Here is an 8,651-nt window from a genome sequence, read left to right on the forward strand (position 1 = left end):
GGCTGCTGGACCCTAAGCAAGGCATTCCAACCTCCACTTCTTTCCTTTGTTTGGTCAATAAGCACCTCCTGAGAGCATCTACCTGCCACACGTCAGGCACCAGAATATAAGAACAGACATGTGGGACTTCCCTGGTGGCGCAGTGGTTAAGAATCCGCCTGCCAGTGCAGGGGACACGGGTTCGAGCCCTAGTCCGGGAAGATCCCACATGCCCCGGAGCAACTAAGCCCGTGCACCACAACTAATGAGCCTGTGCTCTAGAGCCCGTGAGCCACACCTACTGAGCCTGCACTCTAGAGCCCGCGAGCCACAACTACTGAAGCCCGCGTGACTATAGCACGTGCTCCACAAGAGAAGACACCGCAGTGGGAAGCCCGCTCACCACAATGAAGAGTAGCCCCCGCTCACTGCAACTAGAGAAAGCCTGCACACAGCAACGAAGACCCAACGCAGCCAAAAGTTAATTAATTAAAAAAAAAAACATTAAAAAACAAGAACAGACATGTGATCTGCCCCAGGGAGCTTACAGTAAAATGAGCTGGAGAGATATGAATCCAAGAAGGACAAATGTGAAATTAAAGCTGTGATAGGCTTATGAAGGAGACACTCTGGAGGTCAAGGAAGAGGGCCTGAGAAAGAGGAGTTGGACCACAGCAGGGACTAAATCTGTGTGGCAGATGGACCAGTGTGGTCTGAGACAGGAGAACAAAGGCTGGACCTTGGGGGTCCAAAGGTAAGAGGAACCCACTAAAAGGGTTCTACGCGGGAGCTGGGGCTGACATGACCATACTTGAATTTCAAACAGATAGCAGTGGCCATAGTAAGGAAACGATCTGGGCAGTAGAGGCTAGTCGCAGTAATGCACACCGGGTTGCCTTAGGAGTAAGGACTACACAGGAGAGGCACCCAGTAGGGTGAGTGCGCAGTAGGCATCAGCTGCTGGTACAGCCCCGGCCCTCAGCCCTCCCCGGATGTACAGTCTTTGTAACGCCCGTCCCCCTCCCACCATCTCCGCACCACGGGGCCAACGCAGCGCCTCAGACGTGGTAGTACGTCAATAAACTGTAGTTAATTGGTTCAAGGTTCATAGCTTTGTTTTTTAAAGTCTTGCCTCCCCCTCTCCAGAAAGCCTTAGTTTCCCATAGCAACAGCATGGGGAATCTGGGAAGGGTTTGAATAACAATCCTGCAGAAGCGCAGTCCCTGGGACTGTACCACACTACCGCCACCTGGTGGTAACATGTCCACACTGCAGAGCAGTGCCCTCCAGGCAATATGGGTCAAAAATAAATAAAAGATAACATTAATGAAGTGTACAAAAAAAAATGGTTAAGATGGTAAATTTTCGTTTATGTTTTTACCACAATAAAAATAAATTAAATAATAAAAGAATAAAATAAATTAAATTATTATATATAGAATGGAATAAATTTTTTTTAAATAAAATAAATTAAAAGTGTAAAATAAGTCCTTTCTCACTTGACTTAGGATATAACATTGCTTAATCTTGGGATTATGTTGTAGTCTCAAAATTTACTTCTCATTATTATAAATTACATTATTACATGACAGTTCAAAGTATTTCTGTCCTATCTCTACACTTCCCTCAAGCCCTTTAAAATTTCTATTTGGCAAACTTTGGGGGGGTGTATATAATTATATACTATTATACATGTATTATTAATTATGCTATATAGTATATAAAATATTATATGCTATATTTATATATACTGCTGCTCTTGGCTCAAAAGCCACCCTTTATTAAGTTTGCATTTTCCAAACATAGATTCTCAGCATCGTGTTCCATATGATTTCCACTTTGCGTCAGCTCTTGCTGGGGTACAGAATACATGTGACCTATCCACCCTGTGTGTGCCAACAGCAGTGTACAATTGGCCCTGACCTTAAGCCTTTCAATCATTTCTAGCAAATGTGAGGTCCATGAGGTCCCCATTTGCAATCAAAGTCCAGGATCCGTGACAGGAGCTGGTTTGAAATCTCACCTCATTGTTCCCTGGGAGTTCCCCACAATGGTTTTGCTACACCTACTCACAGCTGCAATATAAAAGAACTGGTCCACAGTTTAGTCTGTTCCTTACCAACAATGTAACCTCCAGCAAATTATCTAAACTCTCCAAGTTTGTAGAATCCCTATCAGTAAAATGGGACTAACAATGTCTTTCTTGCATGTGCTAAAAATGTGCTAAAAATCAAGTGATTAAGGTATAGTAAAAGCATTATAAGCTGTAAAGCACTATGCAAGTTATTGTATTCCTATGTTAAGATGGGATTCTTTTTGCTTTTTTGGTTTTGGGGGGTTTTGTTTGTTTGGGGCTGCAGTTAAAACATGAACTTGAGTTGGAGACCTGGGCTGGGCTGGATCTGCCTCCACCTTTAAGCTAGAACTCTCTCCAGACGTGTCACTTCCCTCTCTGAGTTTCCTTATTTGCATGTGGGAAATAGCGGTAACAATACCAATAACTCAGGGATTGCATCATCATTACACGACACAGTGAAGGTCAAAGAGCTGTCCCAGAGCAGGTGTGCAGTACCTGGTAGCCAAGGGCTCTCTTAGAGCACAGCCTGGTCTGGAAGGCCCCCCAGAGAGTGGCTGTTCCCTGACTGGCCACACGGCCACGTGGGCCAGAAGCTACGCCTCTCTCCACCATAGATAGCCTGGGTTTTATGCCCACAGACAGACTTTATATTGGGAGAACAGCATGTCACTACATGAAACATTGTATTTTATTCCCTGACCAAACTGTTCCTTTGAGATGACAAGCCACTTGAAAAAATAACGATAAACCCTACCCACCTTAGCCCATCAGGATATGAAGGGTTTTTTGTGGCTTAACAGGAATTATATTATTTTCTTTAATGTGAGATACTATATAACAAGCACTTATATTGGACTATATTGCTTACAAAACAGCTACATGAACATTTTTAAAATAAAAGCTTTATTGAGATAATTCACCCTTTCAAAGGGTACCATTTGATGTTTTTTAGTATATTCACAATGTTGTATATTCACACTATAGTGCAACCATCACCACTATCAACTGCTAGTATATTTTCATCACCCCAAAAAGAAACCCTGTACCGATTAGCAATCACTACCCGTTCTTCCCTCCCCAGCCCCTGCAACCACAAATCTACTCTCTGTCTCCACCGATGTGTCTATTCTGAACATTTCACATGCATGGAAATAGACAATATGTGGCCTTTTGTTTCTGTCTTCTCTCACGTAACATAATGCTTTCAAGTTTCAGCCATGTTATAGCATATATCAGTAACTTTATTCCCTTTTATTTACTGAATAATATCCCATTGTATGGATATACCATATTTTATTTGTCCATTCATGTCGATGGACATTGGAGTTGTTTCCACTCTTGGGCTATTATAAATAGTGCTGCTATGAATATTTTTGTAGAAGCATTTTGTGTATACATATGCCTTCGATTCTCTTGGGTACATACCTAGGAGAGGAATTGCTGGATCATAGGGTAATTCTATATTTAACCACTTGAGGAACCACCAGACTGTTTGCTTCACCATTTTGTATTCCCACCAGCATGTCTGAGGGTTCCAATTTCTTCACAAATTCAACAACATTAGCTGTTGTTCATCTTTTTTTGTTATAGCCATTCTATTTTGAAGTAATATGATTTGCATTTCTCTAATGACTAATGAGGTTAGGCATATTTTCATGTTTTATTGGCTATTTATATATCTTCTTTAGGAAAAAGTCTATTCAAGTCCTTTGCCCATTTCTAAATTGGGCTGTTTGTCTTTTTGTTATTTAGTTATGACTTCTTTATGTATTCTGGAAAATAGACCCTTATCAGATATATGATTTGCAAATATTTTCCCCTATTCAGTGGATTATTTTTTCACTTTCTTGATAGTGTCCTTTGATGCACAAATTTTTAAATTAAAGTGAATATTTTATCATTTTAAAAGTGTCATGCTAATATATCCATTAGTTAAAAGAGGAAATCATTCTCATGTGGTATTGAGTACAATTCAGCAGCCGTTCCTAATAAACTCTAAGGAAAATAGAACTAGAAGAAAATAACTAAACTCTGATTGTGCATTCTTCACACAAACCAGTAGCAACCATCAAGCCAAATGAGGTCATCCTGAAAACACTGCCATCAGATACAGGAAGAAGACAAGGATGTCCACTGTGACTCAATAATGTTTTCAAGGTTTGGATTAGTGTAAAAGGTAAAAGGTAAAGCAATTAAATTAACGAAAGAAATATTAGAAGAATAGTTGCATAAGCTTAAGTTGGGAAGATCTTATTTAGCAAAGTAGGAAACCTAAAAGTCATAAGGGAAAAGATAGACATAAAAGTTGTAAAACTTTGGATGAAGAAACACAGTTAAAAGACAGATTGGGGAAGAAAACACAGGCAAGATGCTCTTTGACATAGGTCTCAGCAATATTTTTTTGGATATGTCTCCTCAGGCAAGGGAAACAAAAGAAAAAATAAACAAATGGAACTACATCAAACTAAAAAGTTTTTGAATGGTGAAGGAAACTATCAACAAAACAAAAAGGCTGCCTACTGAATGGGAGAAGAAATTTGCAAACGATGTATCTGATGAGATGCTAATATACAAACTATACAAAGAACTCATATAACTCGACATCAAAAAACAACCCAATTTTAAAAGTAGGAAGAAAATCCGAATAGACATTTTTCCAGAGACAGACAGATGGCCAACAGACACATGAAAAAATGTTCAACATCACTAATCATCAGAGAAATGCAAATCAAAACCACAATATCACCTCACACCTGTCAGAATGGCTATTATCAGAAAGACAGCAGGGACTTCCCTGGTGGTGCAGTGGTTAAGAATCCACCTGCCAATGCAGGGGACACGGGTTTGATCCCTGGTCTGGGAAGATCCCACATGCCGCAGAACAACTAAGCCTGTGTACCACAACTACTGAACCTGCGCTCTAGAGCCCACAGGCCACAACTACTGAGCCCACGTGCCACAACTACTGAAGCCCGTGCACCTAGAGCCCGTGCTCCGCAACAAGAAGCCACTGCAATGCGAAGCCCGCGCACCGCAACAAAGAGTAGCCCTGCTCGCCGCAACTAGAGAATGCCAATGTGCAGCAACGAAGACCCAATGCAGCCAGAAATAAATAAATAAAATAAATAAATTTTTTTTAAAAAGACAACAAATAAGCGTTCGCGAGGATGTAGAAAAAGGGAACCCTTCTGCACTGTTGGTGGGAATGTAAATTGGTGCAGCCACTATGGAGAACAGTATGAAGGTTACTCAAAAAATTAAAAGTAGAACTACCATAACATCCAGCAATTCCACTCCTGGGTATTTTTCCAAAGAAAAGGAAAACACTAATTCAAAAAGCTCTCTGGAAAAAAAAAAAAAGCTCTCTGCACCTTTATGTTCATAACAGCATCATTTACAATAGCCAAGATATGGAAGCATCCTACGTGTCCATCAATAGATGAATGGATAAAGAAGATGTGATATAGATAGATAGATATAGATACATATACATATATATATACATATACATATATATATATATACACACACACACACACACACACTCACACATACAAGGAAATATTACTCAGCCATAAAAAAGAATGAACTCTTGTGAGAGCATAGATGGACCTAGAGGATATTATGCTAAGTGAAATAAGTCAGACAGAGAAAGACAAATACTGTATGATTTTGTTTATATGTGGAATCTATAAAACCAAAACAGGACTTCCCTGGTGGGGCAGTGGTAAACAATCCGCCTGCCAATGCAGGGGACATGGGTTCGAGCCCTGGTCCGGGAAGATCCCACATGCCGCGGAGCAACTAAGCCCATGGGCCACAACTACTGAGCCTGCACTCTAGAGCCCGTGAGCCACAACTACTGAGGCCCGTGAGCCTAGAGCCCGTGCTCTGCAACAAGAGAAGCCCCCACTCCCTGCAGCTAGAGAAAGCCCGAATGCAGCCAAATAAATAAATAAATAAATAAAATAAAAAACCAAAACAAATGAACAAACATAACAAAACAGAAACAGAGTCATAGATACAGAGAACAAATAGGCGTTTGCCAGAGGGGAGGGAGGTGGAAGGAGGAAAGAAATAGGTAGGGGAGATAAAGAGGTACAGACCTCCAATACAAAATAAATGAGTCACAGGAATGAAATGTACAGTGTGGGGAATATAGTCAATAATTTTGTAATATCTTTGTATGGTGACAGATGGTAACTAGACTTATCATGGGATCATTTTGAAATGTACAGAGATATCGAATCACTCTGCTGTGTAACAGGAACTAGCATAGTGTTGTAGGTCAACTATACTTCAAAAACAAACAAAATCATAGAAAAAGAGATCAGATTTGTGGTTACCAGAGGCAGGGGTGGGGTGATACGGAAATGGATGAAGTTGGTCAAAAGGTACAAACTTCCAGTTAAGATAAATAAGTCCTAGGGATGTGATGAACAACATGATAAATGTAATTAATGCCATTGTACATCATATATGAAAGTTGTTGTGATAGAAAATCCTGAGTTCTCATCACATACACAAGTTTGGGGTTTTTTTTTCTATTTCTTTAACGTATCTCTAGGCGAGATGGATGTTCACTAAACTTCTTGTGGTCACCATTTCATGATGTATGTAAGTCAAATCATTATGCTGTACACTTTAAACTTATACAATGCTGTATGTCAATTATATCTCAATAAAACTGGAAGAAAATAAAATAAAAATATCTTTGCTAAAAAAAAAAAAAAGACAGGTTGGGAAAAAAATGTGTGCAACACATTTGATGGACAGTGGTTATTGTCTATGGCAGGGGTCTGCAAACATTTTCTATAAAGAGACAGACAGTAAATGTTTGAGGGCCACAAGGTCTCTGTCACCACTGTTCAAGTCTGTCTCTGTAGCACAAATGCAACCATAGACCATTCATATACAAATAAGCATGGCTGTGTTCCAAGAAAACTTCATGGATACTGAAGTTTGCATTTCATATGATTTCCATCATACATCATAACATCATGGAATATTATTATTCTTTTTTCTCCAACCATTTAAAAATGTAAAAACTGGAAATTCCCTGGCAGTCCAGTGGTTAGGACTCCACGCTTTTACTGCCACGGGCCCGGGTTCAATGTCTGGTCAGGGAACTAAGATCCCGCAAGACACCTGGCGTGGCCAAATAAATAAATAACTAAATAAATATGTAAAAACTATTCTTAACTTACAGGCCTCATAAAAACAGGTAGCTGGTCAAATTTGGCCTAACGGCCATAGTTTACAACCCCTGATCTTTGATATACAACAACTCCTGCTACTTGGTAAGAAAGGCAAAGGACAAAGGATGTAAACCTGCAGAAAAGGAAATCCAAATGGTCAGTAAGCATTTGTAACAGGATGTGGAGAGATTTTTTTCCTGTTATCAGAGTAAATATATGACAAATAATCCCACATTCTAGAGGAAGGGTCTTGACATGCTCTTGAAAGCTTTCTAGAAGAGGCCAGAACCAGTCCTTTGACTATCAACCTCCATCACCCACTTCCAGATAATAACAGACACCTAATGATTCAGAAGAGGAAAGAGAAGGGGGTCAGTGTCATACTTAGCCTATTTGACACCCAGACAGATGATTTTTTAACTCTCTCTCCACTTTACGAGACTATTTTGGTAATTATCATGAAATGAAGCTATACCCAATATTGAAGACATTACATATTTCAAAATAGATCATGCCATTGTTCCAGTAACTTCCTCTTTTGCTTTTTTTCTTTGTTGCGCTCTATTGGGCCAATGTCTTTTCCTGTTGGAACAGTGCCCTCTTCACATGCTATAAAGGGATTCTGCAGATGTAGTTATGTCCCCAAATCAGCTGACCTTAAGAAAGCGACATTATCAATGTGGTCCTAACCTAATAACATGAGCCCATTAAAAGCAGTGTCTCTGGCTGGTGGAAGAAACCTCTAGAAAGGAATGCAACTTAGCCGACACTTTGATTTCAGCCTTACTGAGAACCCAGACATGCTGTGCCCAGACTTCTGCCCTACAGATCTGTGGGCTAATAAATGAATGTTGTTTTATGCCACTAATTTGTGGTAAATTATTACATAGCAATAGAAAACAAATATACGCTCTACTGCCCATACCCAGGTGGACCGCTCCCACCCTCTGCCTTTGGTACCCACCAGTAAGAAGCCTTAGGGGAATGTAAGGTGGTTTTACCTCTCCAGCCCTCCCCCAACTGTGGTTAGTATGCAGACTACACCCTGTTTCACACGGCTGGACTGAGGCCAAGACAGGGCTCTGCCTGGCTCTTCCTCCCTCATCTCATGTCCTGAGGTGCCCCCTAAAAGTCTTTGGTCTCTTTAGTGCAGTCGTGAGAATCACTGCTCTAGAGATACCCTATACTTTCCTACCTTTAGATGCTCAGTTTCCATTTTTTAATCGTATTTTTTTATCGTAAATTAAAAAACGAAGAGCATCTTTGTTCATAAAACTTTGAATTTTGGCTGGTTTTCTTAGGATAAGAAATGCTGAGTCAAGGCGGATGAACATTTTTAAGGCTCCTGATATACACCGCCAAAGTTTTCTAGAGACTCTACCAATCCACCATCCCAT

The sequence above is a fragment of the Balaenoptera ricei genome, chromosome 8, assembly GCF_028023285.1.
Source record: "Balaenoptera ricei isolate mBalRic1 chromosome 8, mBalRic1.hap2, whole genome shotgun sequence".
Taxonomy (NCBI): domain Eukaryota; kingdom Metazoa; phylum Chordata; class Mammalia; order Artiodactyla; family Balaenopteridae; genus Balaenoptera; species Balaenoptera ricei.